The following is a 19,943-nucleotide window of genomic DNA, read 5'->3' on the forward strand; positions in this document are numbered from 1 at the left end:
GTGTCTGTAGTGGTTGATCTGTTAGAGAAATTATGTAGGCATCCACTGTGGCAGGGTTTGACTGTAGGTTTCTGCTTAATCTACAAACTAATGAGAGATTCTTCTATAAAGACCTTTTTACTAATAGTGCCATAGCTCAAGTTGGGACTTTGAACAAAGAATTCCCTGGGCAATTCCCTTGCAATCTGAATTCCCCATGCCTCGTGCAGGAGTTCACACCAGTAATCATGTAAAGCTTGGGTTCCTCCTCTTCTTCATTGTGTCCTTTCATTTTCTCTAGGTGGGCTGTTTCTTTTCTTAACTCTAAGGCTGCAGATTCTGTTGATTAGTGTTGCTTCCATGGTTGGAAGTTTTACTTCACTTAGAGAATGTTTAATAGATCTTAGGTGAACATTCCCAGCTGGTGGACTACAGTTTGGCAAATTTAACTGCTAACACCAAGCAAGTTATGCTACACAAGATGAATATGGAGAGCACACCAAATTGCACAGCATGTAAATGTAGAAATGGAACTAGATATTTGAGGAACAGGATAGATCAGAGGACTGGTAATGTAATCCAGACCTTTTTACCTCCAGGTCACTGGGTCATGTCTGTCTCAGGTTGGTAGTGACTAAAATTCATTGCTATCTAAAGCTTGGTCAGTGAACTATGTGAAATGAGGTGCTGCTCTTAGTTCACTTTCTATTGGAAAGGTGTTTGTATCACAAGAAACACCATAACTAGCATCTTTTCTGATTGATAACCCTTTAATGGGGCCAAGCACTCAACTGTCAGAGAGATAAGGCTTTGCTCCTAGCACGCTGTAAAGGTTTGCTGTTTCTCCTTAACAGTGCAGGTATTCCCATTTCACAGCAAATAAAGAAACCCCTGTATTTAGTGTTTTAGTGTCCTGTGTGACCTCTGGGCCATGCTGCTCCTGTCTTGGTACTTCAACATTAGAGGAAAATGTGCATGTACACTTAGAGCTTTAATCTCTTAGGAAGGAAATTCCTTAAGGAGGTAGGAAGATGTTTAGGGCCAAATCCTGCAGTACTCTGCTACTTCATATTATCCAGATCCTTTGTGCTTCTACACAATCCTGCAGTAACTACACAAATCTTCCCAATTTCTTCATGTTTTCTCACATTTCCTTCAGAAACATTTACCATTTTGTGTATTCTCCTAAAGCATATTTAGTGGAAGCTCTTTGCTTTTCTTCTCCTCGTCTCCCTTCCCAACTATAAAATTTTAGGGTGATTTACTGAAACCATTTGTAGCTGAATTACATATTCCTACTTTCTATTATAGCAATGTACATAGAGAGACAGAGCCATGGTAGGGAAGAAGCTGAGAAAGTATATAGACAGGGAGGCAGCACACTGGTGTATTCAGGTCTGGGGTAATTTCACAGACAAATCTGAATATAGGAAGACTGAGGGGTGTTTTAAGCATGCTGAAAAAGCAGTGTTTTTTCCTCTGTCAGGTAGGAAAGTATCAGCATTTTTCACTATTCCCCATAAATTTGCTGGCAGATTATATTTTGCATCTCCTTCTCAGGGGGAAGGTCACCATGAGGCCAGCACCTTTCTGGAAGGTGGGTTATGGTGTATGCAGTAAATTACTATTTTGTCTTTCTCTTTCTTTTTACTTTTCCTTTGAGAAAACCCTCATTCTTCCTTATCATTCACTTTAGCCCACATGTCCACTAACTCATGCCTGAGGCATCGCCTCTGGGGTTCAGGATTTTCAAGGAGGATCTACACAATAGGGTCCTGAATACTTATTTAGATACATAAATAAATGGTATCTGAATTTCAGTAATAAAAAGCTTCTGCATTTTCCAGCACTCTTTAAAAATTTGACTATTTAAAATATAGATCAACACAGTACAGTAAGTAATAATGACAGTGAGAAATTTTTAACATTTCTCCTTACAGAAGCATTGGGAATGTGTTAGAACAATAGATATGTGTTCCCTTCTGCACAGCATTTTGTCAAGCAATGATAAAATCAAGATTATAGTTGAGGTTTTGACTGTGTGTGCCATCTCCTGTATTTAGAATATGACACTTTTACATTTGTATATTGACAGCTCATTGGTCAATGACACCAGTCTCAAGAGAATGTTTATATATATTGTTTTTATATATATATATATGCTAGAAACTGTAGAATTTCAAAATAAATTATTGTATTTGCTAACATATTGTCCAAAAATGGAAATATAGTCACTCTGATTTCAATTGTCTGACTAGGCAGTGAATACCTTTATTCTGTATGCGCAGAAATGAGTAAAAACAGAAGGGATGATAGATATTTGGTTAAATACATTTTAAAATTGTTTTCAAATTAGAATTCTTGTCTTTTACCTAAAAAAACTATAATTGTTACAGAGATGGGTAAAAACATCTGCTTAATTTCAGGTAGATGATATTATTTCTGCAGTTGTATGTTTGAGGAACTGAAAAGTTCTGTAAAAATAAAACAGGGAAGGCAGGCTTTTCCATGTTGACTTTAATACTTGCTTCACAAACAAGAAATGTTTCTCTTGGAACTGCCTGCTGTGCATCCTACTGTTAAATTTCTTGGACTGTTTTAGACTTCTGATCTGTCAGAATCCTGTGGGAAAGTTTTCTACTTTTCTTTCTGTAAAAGGTTTGGATATATTGATACTGGTTATGTCTCCTCTCCATCCATATTAATCAGAAATATTTCCTCACCAATTGACACTTTTTAATTTTTTATTTTAAGTAGCATGATTATGCCATCCTGTCTTTATTATTAATAAAAAATCCATATTGCATTTTAAGGAAGAGAAGATATTAATTGTTCCTGTAATTTTTCATCTAATGTTTGCAAATTTCAGTGGCTATGAGATGCATTCAGCATTATTGGCCTGCCAGCTGAACCTCAGAGGGCAATTTTTGCACCTTATCTTGTGCTGGCTATTTCTGTCTGCATGCACACCCTTTGCACATGCACTATAACAAGTCTGGAAGCCAAGTTATAGTTATGATTTAGGCTAAATGCTGCTAAGTGTTATTTCTCTGTTCTATTTCTAAGATAGAAATTAGAGAATAAATTAAGTTAAAGTACTGTTTAGTTTAAGTGTTGTTAAGCTTTAGGCAACATTCCTTTTCATCCTGTCTTTACACTCAGACATGAACACACCCCCACGTAGTTTCAATTCATTCCTGTTTTGATTGCCTGGATTTTGTTTGCTGTTGTTACTGCTTGTTTTCCCAGTTGTGCCTTAGTTGTCCCTTGTAAGCAGAGGGAATCTTGCCCATGAATCTGTTGTGTTTTGTAGTTTAATATGAAATGTGGCTTTTGCTCACACCCTTGCTGGTGATTCTTTGAGCAATCTCAAGCACACTCATTCGGGACAACCAATTAATCTTTAACCTTTTGAACCACAATAAAGGGTTTTTTTTTAAATTTCCTTGAATTCTCAAAATTACTTTGGCAATAGTAGGTCTTCTCAAAACTCTTGACTACCTCTCTGTTTTGTGGTCCACCAGGAATATTCTGCTAATTTTGGGATGGCTAGCAATTGCAAGGAAAGATGTACAGACAAGCCTAATACATAAATATCTTGATATGGTTCACTAATTACCTAGAGTAGATGGATAAATTTCTTGGATGGAACCCAACATTAAAATAATTTTCATTATAATGAGCTAGAGAGGATTTGAAATAATTTCTTCAATTTAGGTTAAGTTATATTTAGTGAATAATTTTCTTTTTTTCACACAGAATTTAATCCAGCATTAGTATATTACTGACAGAGACAAGCTGAAAGCTCCTTCCAAAGGAAAAATTCCTTTCATGGTGATCTTCCCCTGCTGCTCAAAATAGCTTTTCTTACAGTTTCCTGATAAAGGAAGACTCTTCTTGCAAGAATTTTTCTCTGTTCTAAACTTTTTCCTTCCTAGCAGACATCTATATGTTCTTCCTTATTGGATACCATACTCCTCTATTCTCACAGTACAAACAAAAGTACAAGCATTAGATTTTTCATCTGATTCCTGTCTATGTAACCAAGAAATTGTGTAGCTTTATAGTTCTGCAGAGTGTTGAAGCATTTATTCTCTGTCTTCAGTATGGGGGGTTAATTTACAGCCAGGCTGACCCAACAGAGGTGAGAAGTCTGTTAAAGACATAAAAAAGGGAAAATCTGTATTCTCCTTTCATGTTGAAATCTGTAGACCCTCTAAGCAGAGGGAATACTTTCTTTGTCCCTTTGTTTTGGGGTGGTCTCCAGCACCCCCAGAGTCCTTGTGAGGGATTCTCATCTTGGAGAGCATAATCACTGTAAAATATGTTGGAAGTGACCTTAACCACCATCTAGTTCCAACCTCCCTGCCATGGGCAGGGATGCAATTCACTAAATCTGTTTGCTCAGAGCTCCATCTAACCTGGCATTGCACAGCTCCAGGGATGGGGCATAATGAATGCAGCAGAATGAGGTACAGAATTTTCCATATCTGTCTTGTACTTCTGTTGCTCACCTTTCATTGCAATGATGTTGATACCCACACTCCTAAGTAAAGTTTACTTTGCTAAATAATGACATCTCCCATCACCCTGGTGAATCCAACAACTCCCACACCTTCAGGGAGGGTTCACAACCAACTGAGGGAGTTCCTGCAGTTGTGGGAACCAGGGGTCTAAAGCACCATGGTTGGAGGGTGTGACCTACAAGTACCATTACTTGGCCGTAGGCAAAGACCTCCTTTCTATTAAAAACAGGTTCACCCCTGGTGGCAAATACAGTCCTGGTGAAGGGAAGTATTTCCAAAGAGATCTGTATGCATCATCCTTCTAAACTGGGCAAACTGGGTAAAACTGGACTAAGGGAAGAATAGGGGAGTCATTACCAATTGGTAAGTCATCACTTACCAATACCAATTTTTTTTCCCACTGTGTTTCTTAAAAAGAGTAAAAAGTAGAAAAAGTAAAAAAAAAAAAAATTTGTTGGTGGATAATGAAAGGGACAGACTGTGCTATTTTGCTATTTATTATAATGGCATGTTATTGCTCTCCACTTTACTTTCATCAGAATTTTCATTGTGTTTAAAAAATTCCTAACCTAAAATATGCCGTTGTGATAGTGTACCAAAAAAAGCAAAGCATCAGGCTTTAGATAAGTTGCATTTTTGCAATCCTCAGGATACTGTCAGTTCCAATATTGAAATCTAAATAATTCAAAAATAAGCAAACAAACAAAATAAACCACAATAATTTGAAATCCAGGCACTGTCTTCTCGGGATTTATCTCACAAATTTCTAGCACTGGAAAAATCTCAAAATGGGATTGCTGGAATAAGAGACTCTTCAGACTGCCAAAGCTATATTACACATATCTCTGACTCTTATACTAATTATTTACACCAAAAACAATATCCCACACCCTGTAAAAGTAAGGGAGAATATTTTTCATGTAATGTGCTGAGAAGTTGACCTACATAATGTAGCTTAAAACAATGTAGCTTGAGTAGCTTTTCTCCATCTTTACTGTCACTGGTACCACTCCTTAGAAGTGTTTGAGACATTTGGATGAACAATTGAAAAGAAGAATAAAAAGGTTTAACCACTTAACCATTAGAAAAGCGTAACTCCCTAACCATGGGTCATGGAATGGGACACCCACAAGATAGATGGTAAGTTTTTAAATAATGTTTCATAACTTTTCATATGGCTATTTGATGTGGTATAGAGCTAAAAAAACAAAAAAAAAAAACAAAACCAAAACTTTTAATAAAAAAGAACTTTGGAAAATGGATAAAATTTTTCTTAGTTCTGACTACTGATTTTAAGAGCAGATGTAAAACTTATTTTCTGTGTGTGCTGAATAGATGCAACCTGCAGGTCTTAGTAAAACACAGAAAGCTAACTACCAATTAAAAAGAATTCTGTAATCTACCATTGCATTTCCAGCAAGAAAGCATTTAAATCACTGCTGTCAGTGGTAACTTCTTTTTATTGCAACCTAATAAGCTCAGTATTTAGCTACTATGACTCTTCCTACTACAAAATCATTCTCAACACAAAATTATTTGTGAAGTCTCTTCATTTAATCAGCACACTCAAATAGGGAACAAAGCTCTGCAGCCATGAAAACAGGTTTTGAAGCGTTGTTGAAAGCAGAACACTGATGAAAACCATTGATCTTTTGTTTCTAAAAGAAAAAAAAGATCTGCATGAGGATAAGTGCAGGTAATTTATAAGGTGTTTATAAGGTAACTAAATAACATCCAGCACAGCACCGCTCTTAGGTGAAAAGTGTTCTAATCAGGCACTGGTTTGGAATAACTTGTTTTGTTTGTCCTGCTTCACTAATCTGGAACATGTTTCTTTGAAGTTCCGATCATATCCAACTTGATTATAAAGACTTCTGTTATATTAAGCACCACAAAAAAAAAAAAGGAACAACAACAACAGAAAAAAAACAACAAAAAAACTCCAAACAATAAAAAGCAGCAGTGCACAAATTTCTTAGTACAAAGGTGTTGATGATAGGTTCTCGTGTTGTAAGGTTGGAATAGAAAATATTTTGTCATAAAATTGATACCTTAGGATTTTAGCTTTTATAATTTCCATATTCTTGTAATTCTGCAATTCTTTAGTGTATAACTCCATATAGAGTGTTAACTACTGCTTTCCCATGTTAGTCAGACAAGACAGTTCCTCTCTAGGCTTGGGAATCAAGGACACCTTACTGTCTCAGGGCCCAAGAAATATAACCAAAAGTGAGTTGGGGAGGAGCAAGCTTGGGGTAAATTGCTTCATTACCTGAAGCTGTAATTGCAAGGTCAACCCCCAGTGTGCAAATGGACCAAACTTACAGAAGTGTGGAAACCCAGGGCTGGTGTAGCCCCTGGGGAGTCTTCATCTGCCCTGATCTACCTGAAGGCTCTTCAATAAATATGACTGGTTTTTATTCTCTTAATTTTGTTTGCCCTCTGTTTTCAGGTAACAAGGCATCAAAATCTGTGCTAAGACATAAGTCCCTGGTGTCATCATCCCTTTTATTTTAATAAGAACTGATATAATTATATAGAATATTAGAATAATTAACGGCCATGCAGAATTATTAACTCCTTGTAAAATTTAAATGTCTGAGAGATTTCTTCCTTTCTTATTTCCTAAGAAACATCTTGACTGATGATATTCAAAAGAAGCTGTTGGTGTGTCCTGTTAGTGACTGCCTTTACTCTTGCTGTGGTGACTAGGTTTGAAAATTAAGAATGGAGCAAACCGGGACACTCTTTGCAAAAGATCAGGCCAAAAAAAAAAAATAAAATCACATTTGCAGTTGCTCATTTTCTTGCACATTTGTCTTTTGTGGCTAAAGTTATAATAAACCCTATGTCAGTGCTGATGGTGTGTGTGCAGTGGTGGCAGGAGAGAGAGCAGCCTGTGACATTTTCATACATGCATAACAGGTGCAGCCATAATGCCTGTAAGGATCAGTGAGCTCTGGTCCATGACAAACTTGTTCCCCAGTGACAGAACTGACTAAGCACTTCTCAGTTTAGAGGTGACATTTAGGATGGATCACTGTTTGCTCCTTAACCTGGAGAGCTCTTCCAGTGTAAGAAATACAGCAGGGCATTCAGGAGACCTTGCAGCCTTTAAATACGATGGTAAACCAAACTTTGATTTTCTTTGCAGAGCTAGTATATGGTTGGTCTGTGCCTTCTCCCTGCAATTTTAAGTCTGCAGGGCAAATATGTGCAATCCAAAGTAGTACATATGAATGAGACAGAGAGTATACAAAGCATGCTGCAGGCAGAGCTTTGAATTTAAAATCTGTGAGTTCAGTGTTGAAACCCAGGTGTGCTGGTTGCTGTCTCACCAGATGTAGGTTTTTTCAGTGAAGTTTATAAGCAAGTATAACTTGTTAGGTCATCAAAAGTTCCTAAGGAATTTCTCATTCCATGGTGGTGTGCTGGATAATGTGTTTTGACTGGAGCTGTGATGGGAAGATAACCCCAAATATACAAATAGACCAGATTTATAAAAGCATGAAATGTTACCCTTTTAATTCCTCTGTGGTTGCCTTTTCTTGCTTGTTTCTTGTTTGGGTTTTTTTTGTTTAGTTTTTTGTTTATTTTCTTAAATTCTCTTTGATGTTTCAAGAACGCAGTTAGATTCCTAGAATAAATGTGCTTGAAGATTTTTCAGGTATTCCAACAGAAGAAGAGGGAAATTTTTGCTTGTTCTGTATTTTTTTCATTTGGACTTAACACAGTAACATTTTCTTTATTTATTTTTTTATTCCAAGTTTTATAATGAAAAGCAAGTTCAAGTTACAGCTTGGAATAAATTACAAGGTAAAATAACAATTAATCTGCTTGATTATTTTATGGTTTGTTGAGTGTGGAGAGATCCATATTCTCCTGCTTTGTATATTAAAAGCACTGAAGAGTATGAAGTTCTTCACTGTATTTTATGGCCCTTGAGAGATACTGGCAGGTTGTGAAAAATTAACAGGTTTTATGGAAACCAGCTCTGACTAGTGGATGTGATGATTCTACAGAACCTACAGTCATAATTGTATCCACCTTAGTGGTTTAGTGGTGAACTTGGCAGTGCTGAGTTAATCATTGGACTCAATGATCTTTTCCAACCTTAATAATTCTTTGATTTCATGCTTCTACCTGAAAATGATGGCAGCAATCAAGACTGAAAGTGTTTGCAGTGGATTTCCTTCTTTATTTAAGCAAACAAACTCTTATAGTCTGAACAGGACTAAAATGGCCAAAAAGGCTAGGGGAGAGGGGAGGGAGAGAGGAGGGGGTTGAACTCGACATCCTGACCTGGTAAGAGCCTCACCACTTTGGCTGAGCTGGATACTGATTTTCAAGGGCTTTTTCCTGTATCTTCAATTTCTAGAAATCGGTCAGTCCACAAAAGCAAGGATTGCAGTTCCATTTTTTCCCTGCTTTCTGTTGTTAGTGACAAAAGAGCTGGGTGAATTGTTTTAAAGGTAATCCCTGAGCACTTATCTTTGGCCTCCAGACAGCACTGGCTGCTGCTGAGCAAGCAACCAGCTACAACATGTAAAGCACTGCTTTAGGAGTTCTGACAGACTGCAGTTTAGCTCTGACCTCATGATTAACAGGAGAATGGAAAGGGTTTGTGTGCAGGGTGAAGTTTTAATCTCCACCCAGGAGCTGCCTAAGTAAATCCTATTAGGAAGAAGAGGATCTGAGCCCTTGGGTTTCACACGTGATTGTGACCATATCCCTGTTAAATTCTTTGTGTGAATTGCATCAAATCACAAGGCTGGTAAATTTAAAACAAAATACTATGTCACACTACATTTCAGAAAAAAATGTAGAGATTATATCTTGCTTTGAAATTGTTTAGTTATAATTTTAGAATAATCTAGGTATATTGATGATCAATGATTCAAATTTTTCTCTCCTATATTTAACTTTCTTTACCACCAAATTTAAAAAATGTAGTAAAATTCTCTGTCACCAATTGTGGGGCAATTGAAATCGATACCATTGATGTGTATTTAGCCTTGTACTAGTGAAAAGTCAATAAACTATCAGAGCAGTGCAGGATGCTGTTGCCTATGTCCCAAGACATGACTAAGCTTCAAGAGTGTTTAAATTCCACAGCTAAGACCAAAAGCCTGAGTCCTCTTCTGATATCTACATATTTACCAGATATTTTCCCTATTAGTAACAGTAGCAGTTCAGTATTAGGAAATCTGATGTGTAATTACCCGATGACCTTAATTTTGAAGAGTTAATTATGAAATATGGGCTTTTTTTGTTTGTTTGTTTTATTTTTTCCCCCCAGTATGTAGTAAAGTGTTGTTATAATGAGTTTAATTAAGCGAAAATGCATGTTGGCCTGCAATGTTACAAGAGGTTGCTATGTGCCAATAAATCATAATTAAATGCATTTAGTGTAATTGAGGGTGTCATTCACAATCTTGTTGCTTGTAAAAAGTGTTAATTGTTTCCTTAAATGGCAAGCCCTTCCAATTATAAAGAAAATGAACCAAAAGCTCAGTTTTGCTAACCAACAGCAATGTAATGTTTACTTTACAAAGAATATCAGCATTTTATTCATGAGCAGTTATTTAACATGGTAAACTAAATGGTAATATCTGGGGTGTCTTGAGAAATTTGAATGTGCTTTTTTTTCTGAAAAATGTTCGCTGATTTGCTGGTTGTTTTGGTGGAGTTAGGGTGAGGGAAATGTCATCTGCTGAAATGTAGAGAAAAATCACCAAAGAAAGCTTTGTGGATTAACTGGACTGGACAAAGCAGTTTAAACACAGACTATGTGAACTCTGCTCGTTATTTAAAAAAGAAATACTTTGTTGTGGGCTGTTTGTGCGACAGTCTGTGCCCACACATCTGTGTTTAAATTAGGATTTTGTATACAAAAAAGTGTGTGCCTGTCCTACCTGTAAATATGATGAAGCTTTTAGGGGGAGAATGAACTTTTCTGTGTATTTGGAGAATATGTGTCATGTCAGTGCAATGAAGGACAATTGTCCCTGCATACCAGATTTTCATTTTCTGAGGAACTCACTATGCCATAGTTCCTCCCCCACACCACCACTCCAACATGCTTTCCTGAATCCCAAATGGCTTATTGTTAAAGCCAAAAGGAGGGACTCAGTTCTGCTTTCATGGCAGTATCAGCATCTCTGATAGCATTGATTTAAATTTAGACTTTGTAGACCTGCATTAAAAGAGGAGAAATACTGCATGTGCAAGTGTGTGAGGGAAAGAAAGAAAGATATGAAAGTTTGATGTTATAACTTCTGGATTCTTTTGAGTCCTATCTATATACAAGGTAGAAAAAAAGTTTTTCATGTGGAACACTGTAATTATTGAATTAAACTTGTAAAAGTAGAATTATTTTATTTATTTCTCCATTTGGGGGTCTCAGTTCCTCCAGCCTTCACAATAGACAATTCTGGGAGACAGGGATTAGAAGCAGCTGCAGGCCATCATGGGATCTGAAGGGCACAGTAGGAGAATAAAGAATTCAAATATCATTCATTTTCTTTTCCTTTGCTCCTTTTCTCCCTGCCTTCCCCAAGCCATTCCACATGGGAATCAATCAGTCATTCAGAGCCACGGACAATGACCCCCTACCTTTCACAGCTCATATCCAAAAATCCTTTGGCAAAGCAGACCTGGACTCCAGCTATCTCAGCACTGCTGGAAGTCACATTCTGCACTGTTGGACATTGGGATTCATGAATCACAGGCTTGCTCTGTACACCAAGTACCTTCAATCATTTGTCAGAAACATTGGCTGATCACTGTCTGAGCACTATACACTTCCACTTTTGTTTTAATGCCTTTTCAGTTTTCACAATGAGCCTGGGGAACCTCACTGGAATGAAGTTCCTTTCTGATTAAAATGTCTTGTCTTTAAATCCAGCTTTGCAGCGGGGATGCCAGCCTGAAGGGCACAGCATGGCCAGGGTACACTTCTGGTGATTGATACAACTTCACTTCCTTCATGATCATCCCAAATAAATCTCCTCAGTATTTTCAGACATGATGTAGATGCCCTTTACATCCATATAAATCTTCAGCCAGGAGAAAATTAGCCAAGTCCAGGCATTGATCTTGTGAGGTAAATTGTACCTAGGCAGCAGGGTATCCATTGATAAACAATGAAGCAATGCAGATAACTTACCAGCTTACTTTTAATCAATGCAGCTTCTCACAATGTATTATTCCAGCAATGGGTCTAAATCACTGTGCACTATAAGAGTTGTTTTCAAAACCTTTTAATCTAATTGGAAAATCTTCCTTTCTACTGGTAATAAACACTCACTAAACTGTCTGCACCTAATTGAGCTGTAGTAATTTATGTGAGCTCCCCACTGTTTTTTCTCCCTTTAATCAGACAGGCTGCTTTACATCTTTAACTAATGAAACCTAAGACTTCGCCAAGAAGATTTGATCAAATGTCACTACTGAATAAATCTTCATTAGCACTGACATGTCCCACAGCCTCTCCATGTCCCTTTTCATCATTAACTCAGAGTAACATCATCACAGAAAGGTGATGGCCACTACTTTATTTACATATATAATTAAGCAGCAGTCAACAATGTCACACCAAATAAGAACTTGGAAAGAAAATTTATTGTAGCTTTTTGTCAGGACATAATGATAGTAACTGCAGTGAAACATTTTTTCCTAGAAAGGAGATTTCAGCTCTAGACATGTGCAAGAAATGCCACCAGCTGCTATGTACTTTCCTAAAAGCCTTCCCTGTAGTAAAGCTGCTCAGATCTGTCCTTATCCTTGATAAATAAGAATTCCTGCCCACCTAGCAGTGCTTTGCAGAGATTTTCAAGTCAGCTTAAATGGTGAGAACTGTGCAACTGCTTCCCACTGGAGTATCAGGTATCCACATGTGGTAGCTAGCACAAGCCCTTTGATGGTGTTGCTGAGTATAACATGATCAGCACCTGTCACCAGTAAATAGAACAGTAAAAAGTTGGTACTCCCATGTGGGAGGGAATGAGAGAATTTTCCAGACTAGGCCAATATTGTGCAGAATTAAAGTTACAAGGGAAAGAGAAGCAAACCAGTACTCCACGAGGCAAAACAAAACTGCTTTTTGGATCTTCCCTAATGGCCTGCATTACTTTTCTAGGCATAAAAGAATCAGAGGTGCTAGAGGAAATGTTCAAAAGTATTTCAGTGTGCTCAGCATTAATTCCATCTATAAAATTGATTCTACACTTTTTTACTGTAAAGTCAGGTGAATGAATGCTTTGGAAAGTTTTTGTGTTGCTTATCAAACACTTAGTGAATGGTAAAAAGACAAAAAATAATAGTTAGGAATGTGAATGCTGGTACTTTATTGGGAATTGGGATGAGTGTTGAAGCAGTAATTGGGAAATGCATGTTGAAATGTTGAGGACAGGGACTGTGATGGCAAAGACATTAATTGTTAAACTGGAAAAAAGGAGCAGCTCATAGTTCTAAGGTCAGTGCTAAGGTCAGCTAGGTTGAAAAAGAAGAGGATTTTGGCAGTGGAGTTTGTCAAAATCTTGTGTCTGACAGGGAATGCAGGCAGGACAGACTGAACAGAGCCCCATCTGACCTGGCTTGGCATTTTCCTTGGAAAGTTTCCTGAGCTATAGTTTAGCATTGATTGAACTGGACCTGCTAAGCTCAGCAGACAATTTATGTACTGGTAATATAATTGTGTGTGTGTATATTATCTGTATGTATGTGCATGAGTGTGTGTGTGCATGTAGTGTGTCTGACTCTCCCAAACACCATGTGTGAGTGCTCTTCTAAGAAACCCTCTGGTCCATTCTACAATCAACATTTTTCTAATGGCATGGAATGACATCAATTGAGTCAAGGTGAGGAAAAGGAGGCAGGACTAGGATAGATAAAATAAAAGTTTTATATCACTTCTTATACCAGGGCATGTAGACCAAAGGAAAACTTGATATTTAAGGGAGAGGGAGTAAATTTGGATTTTCTCTAAGCCTTTGTTTCCTGTTAGCAACTTTTAAAACTATTATTTAATGAATAATTTTTTGTACAGTTAATAATTATTTCCAGAATGTGTTTTTACAATCATTGTCTGGCCTTCCATCCTAGACAACCACTTAAAATAGATGTCAGTTATAGATTATTTTGGAGCACAGCTGGAACCTGAAAAAAATTTTGTTTTTCAAGGGCAGACTTTAGCTGAAGATAGCTCTGTTTCCTTGCATTCCTGAGGGATTTACATTGAGATGTTCTAGTACTTGAAGATGAAAGGAAAATTCATAGTAGATGATTCATATTATGTGAATTAGTTAGATTCTGTATTTCTTTAATCATGAGAAAAAATATCAGCTCTGTTTTACAAGAATACTCTGACTGTGGAAGGAAGATTGAAAGGTGAAGATGCAAGTAAAATTGCTGACTACACTTGGGAAGATGAGAACAGGTAGTGATTTTAGAGATACCTGCTAGCCTGTGGTTACACTGAATATGACACGTGTATCATGTATAATCCAGAAGGGCTTGGTATGTATCATACAAATTCCAAAACTGGATGATTTAATAAGGAAATAATTATGTTGCAGATAGAGTGTCTTGGTGTTTTATTTCAGCCTAATGTGCAGAATCTCTCAATGGCCAGTGTTTCCTGTTGGCAATAAAGGCTGTGGGTGGATCTTGTCATCAGTTCTGAGAAGGAATAGCTACATGATCTGTCAAAGCAAGAATATTTCTTCCAGGACTGCTGAGCTCTTCTATAGCAACTGTAGAAATCCTAAAGCTTTGGAAGGCCCATAACTGAAAAAATCCATGGTATAGACATGCTTCTTGTATGCAAATGTCTATCAGAGAGGATGCACAACTTGGTGTAATAACCAGTGTTGTAACCCTGTGTTACACCTATTCTGCCTCAAGAAATGATATTAAATTGCCTTTGGGTACACATGCCAGGAAAAAAATAAATGTTTATGTACTTTCTGAGAAATGGACATCACAACAGACATCACAGGATTTTATTCATGCATCATTTATCTTTCAGGGCTACTATATCAGCACATCCAGCACACCAATAAAAGTGTATGTGATCCATTTGGACCAATTGCCTGCCAGGCTCTGCTTTCTCTGTTTTCTTTTTTTACTCCTTTAGCTTAGTAATGTGAAAACTGCTCAACTTGAGTATGCACACAAACAGGAACAGCAGATAGGAGCATGTTTTACAGCTTATGTTGTGCTACTGGAAACCTGAAACCTGTAGGTCAATGACACTGTTTTATTTCTTTTCCAATGATGGAAGAGAGAAAAAGATGAACTACAAGATGATCAAAAAGCATTTTTCCACTGCTGCTCCTTGATATACTATTCTCTGTAATATAAATGCTGTAATAAATCATACTTTCTGTTTGTTCCATGTCTTGGGGTCAGTGTTCAGCACACTCAGTGGAACCAGCATTTTTTCAGTTCCAATGAAAGCCTGTGCATATGCTCCAGCCAGCTTATCTGATTGTTTGTTCTGCTCAGCTAAGCAAACCATGCAAGTGTGCCTAAACGAAATTACCTGCTGCAAGTCTATACTGGTGTCATTCCAGGAGAGGCTCTTCCATCTGTTTCCTTTTATTCCCTTTCTTGTGTCTTTTTTCCCAGTCACTGTTCATTAAAAGCCAAAAAACAGTCCTATAAAGACATACAGCTGCTTCTAGTAAGTATCTCTGATGTAAATGCCAAAATATTTTAAATTCGAAGAATTATGTTTCCTGACTTAAAGTGAATTTATTAAAACAGGCAGTATTCTTCAAATTCATAGAACGAAAGGATTACTAATTTCAGACACAGATGTCAGATATTTTTTCTAGTTTTTATGGAATTGGACATGAGATGTTACCAAAGTTATGGTTTTATTCAAAAAGAATTGTAGCAAAAAGTTCACTACCTTAATTTAGCTTCAACCTCAATCACTAAAAATAAACTGTGGACACATTTCTTGGAAATAAAAGCTGAATGATAGTACTGGGAAAGTTGGGAAGAAAGAACAAAAAATTTCAAAAAGCATTATACAGCTGTAAAGACTTAAAATATTTTTTCTTTTTAGTTTCTGAACCTGTGCTAAATCTTTTGGGGGAGTGAATACGTGAAGGGATTCCTAATGTGACTGTGAGACTGAGGGCATGAAGAGCTTCAACTGAGCTGTCATCAGACAGCCTTCTTGAAGGCCACAGCTTAAAAAGAAATACTTAAAAAGGTATAACAGAACAATTCTCTTTGATAAGGCATATCATCAACCCAACAAGGTACAGGTAGCTGAACAAAAACTGGGAGAATGTTTTTGCATTGTTTTGCACACCTTAATTTTTCCTGTTATTATATCATAATCTCATCATTTTGTACTTTGCTTTCCATTATGGTCTGAAAAAAAAAAAGAAATCCAGTTTCAAAGAACTCAAGATTATGAGATCTCTGTTTTCCCAGGCAAAACAGTCTCATTTGGTTGAGTCTTCCTTGCCAGTCTCTAAAGCAAATTTTGCTGAATTAGATATCAGTGTTATTTAAAGGCTTCCCTGAATTGCAAAAATACTAATGAAATCTGTGGATGAGACAGTACCTGCCTGGAGACATAGATGTTTCTGTATGATTAGGAAGAGATATTAATCTCATTTAATGAAATTGTAATTTCTCAAGAAAATTTTCTTGTGCATGTGCATAGATCGCATTATAAACAGCTTGTGGTTTAACACCAGCTGACAACCAAGTACCAGATACCCACACACTCACTGTCCCCCAACCTCCCTCCTGCCTGTAACAGGGAGGAGAATTAGAAAAATGTAAAACCTGTGAGTTGAGGTAAGAACACTTTAATAATTTAAATAAATGAAAATAAAGTAATAATAATGTAGAAGAGAGATTAATATAAAACAAGAAAAATAATTGCATAATGCAATTGCTCACCACACTCTGAATGATGTCCAGCCTGTCCCTGAGCAGGGATCAGCAGCTCTCAGCCAGCTCCCCATGGTTTGCATACTGAGTATGATTTTCTATGATATGGAATATCCCTTTGGCCAGTTTGGATCTGCTGTCCTGGCCATGCTGTCTCCCAGCTCCCTGTGCACCTCCTCACTGCCAGAGCAAGGGAAACTGAAAAATCCTTGGTTTAGAGTAAACACAACTAAAGCAACAGCTAAATATTTCTGTTATTAACATTATGCTCATACTAAACCTAAATCCCAGCACTGTGATTAAAATTGGGAATAAAATTAACTCTATCCCAGCTGAAACCAGGATACAACTGCATGAAGTTAATTTGCCTCTTAAGTTATTTTCTGAAAAACTTCACAACTTCTAGAATTGTAGGATTATTTCTTTTACACAGGAATAAAATGAAAAATGAACTCAGTCATATTATCATGTCTCAAATTTGAAGCCAAATTCACATTCTTAATATCTATCAAAAATATTTTCCTTTCCAAAGTAAATTTCTAGTAGGACTTTAGAAAAATTTAGCCAGTGTTATGCTGGTCTGTTTTGCAAAATCAGAGATGGCATTCGAAATTTTTCACACTCATAAGCTCTCATGGGTAGTGTTTGCTTTGCTATAAAGCAGAGACAGAAGTTAACTGGTAAGCTTGGATCCAAGTCTGAACTGATTTGGAGAGGTTGGCCAGGAAGTGGTTTGGTACAATATTGAGACAGGTTTGTTGGGGACATTTAAGCCTGGATAGCAAATTATTTGTGTTGTGCACAGTGCTTTGAGATCCATTTGAGGTAAGACAAAAGCATCTTAATCAGCAGTAGTTTCAACATAAATTTTTATATGGTACAATTTGCACAGCTGAGTGACCTCTGAAAAAATTAGGAAGTTGCTCTTAACTCAACTATCAAAGCCTAACCACATTTTATAAGCTTTTCCTAAATATGCTCAATGTTTTAATAATGTAAATGTTCTCAGATAATAGGCTTTTTCAGAATATTTTTTGCAACTGTGTTTCATAATTGAACAGATGATTAATAGGTTTTCCTCTCCACTGTTTTGGTCTTTCTTATTTTATTACCTAATCCAAAGTCTACTGAAATTTATAGGTTTCTGCCCCTCAGAATATTGAGTTTTGTTCTGAGATTCTTGTGAATAATGAAGTCATAAATACTTTTTTTTTTCTTCCCCAAGGACTTTTTAAAATTTTGAATTACAAATTTTAACAGCTAGAACTACTAGTGTTTTAGAAGGAACTTTGTATTATTTTCTGATGCTGTGCTCTATACTTGCTGTCTTATCCTTAGTTGTTAAACTTCTGCAAGGAAGACACATGCCATAGGGAATTTTATATTCTTATTAGAATAGGAAGAAGATATCTTCTTTCACTTTACTTTCTTCAGTAAAGTGTATATGATGCCCAAAACAATGTAATTAAGCTCAGAATAGAAAAGATGAGTAACTGTTTCACATGTTTCCCACTAATATAATTCCAGAGGGTAATAGGACATCTCCCTGCAAAATCTAGCATTTAAAAATCAGTCTTTCTTTTTTTCTCTTAAATCAACTAACTGGAAAAAATATTTACTGTACCATTTTACAATTAAACTTAGAAATACTGTTTGACATCTAAAATGAATTTTTGTTTCTGTTTTGAAGCTGACTGATTCATTATTGCTTGTACTGTGTTTTTTTCCCTACTGCATCATACTCACACACTTCTGCTACTGAAGGCCCTCCTGTAATTAGTAAGCACTAGCAATATCCTTCAGCAGGAGAAAGAAACACAGCTGCCAACTTTTCAGTGGGATATCAACACTTCAGAACACATCAGTTCATAGCTGAGCTGTGTTTTCTAAGGAAACTTCATCTGCATAGGTAAATATGAAATCAAAATTTAAATTGAGTGAAAGATTAAACAGAAGGTAGAGTGATGATATGATTGACAGATATGAAGGCATTTCATTGTGAAAATTATTGGTGTTCCATTTGCCAGAGAAATTCATAATAAGCTGGAAATTGCAGGTGAGCCAGTCTGATTGAGAGGTAGCACCTATCTCTTGCAGTGAGTGGCACAGTCTACTAAAAGTGTAATATATTGACTGCATAAACAAGGCTTTCTCTGTCCTTGGTTTTTAGGTGAAGACTTAAGGTGCAGCATGTCTTAAATAACTTTATGTGTCTAAATAACAAACATCCTCCCTCTGTTTAATTGCCTTTGTGGTCAATGGGCAGAAACGGGCACTTCCAGCCAGTGATTCACTGGACAGATTATCCTTGAATGAGACAAATCACGCCTCAGATATGCCTCTCTAAGTGTCAAAATTTGGCTGAGATTAATCTTACCCAAATGCCTTCTGTGAAATATAATTCAGTCATGCTCAAGTGACTGCAGTCAGAGCTGGGCTGGTGGACAAATTCTCCAGCCTCAGTGATCCTCTAAGGCTGCTACTGATTGAAGACCATTGAGCCCCCATGATCTTCATCTCAGGTGCCAGAGCTTGAGATCCTATGCCCAAACTGTCCCTTTGCTTTTTTATGCAGTGTGTAAGAAAATCAGTGTCTTTTGTACCTACTAGTAGAGACTTACCATACTTGTGGATATTGATGTCCTCTGTATATAGATAATACTTTAAAAGAAAAAACTTAGCACCAAAGTAAATCATATGTATAATAAAAATTATATATGGGTAAATAAATATAAAACTGAAAAATTTTACTAAGTAAGTGGTAAGTTTCAATATCTATGCTCCAGCATTATATATCATTGCAATTCTATCCAGTTATTCCTTCCTGAAACTTGGTTAAAGTGTAATATTTAAACATTTATGGACTAGTTTTCATACAATTATATTATATAATTGCCTGTGACTTAAAGGCAGACTATGGCAAAAAGTTAATCACAGTCATTTATGCCTTGGTAGTAAAAGGTCATGCTATATTTATATTTGCTCAAGTTTATGGTATCATGAGCATATGAATTTGATAAAAAGCGGTGCAATAATATTTTGTGAAAATCACAGAATACCCTGGAGCCAAATGTCAGTGATCTGCTGCTCTCTGGGAATTGCAGGAATTTGCAATCAGTTATAATGTTTTCCCCAGGTCCCTGTGTGTCAATTTTGTTTCAGTTCCTGGGGGTACCTAGTTGTCATAAAGAAATAGATATGTATTAGTATTTACAAACTTCCAAAAGTGGTTGAGAATTCTTTTCCCCTACATAACAGGTAACTGAGTTGTAAAACATGGAGTGAAGGTGACATTTTTGTTCCATATGAATTCCCACAGGAACCAAGCATAATGGATTCTGATCCACAGTTCAGATTAATAAAATGACAGCATGGGAAATGTGCTGGCTGATCCTCCCATGTGTTGAGGTTCTGCCTTCTGTATTCTTTTCTTTTTCCTCAGGGTTTTATATTTTTTCATGATGGTAGTTTTCTCTTTAGCTACTCTTAGGCCACCAACACTTGCCTAGACGTTTA

The sequence above is a fragment of the Erithacus rubecula genome, assembly GCF_903797595.1.
Source record: "Erithacus rubecula genome assembly, chromosome: 5".
Taxonomy (NCBI): Eukaryota; Metazoa; Chordata; class Aves; order Passeriformes; family Muscicapidae; genus Erithacus; species Erithacus rubecula.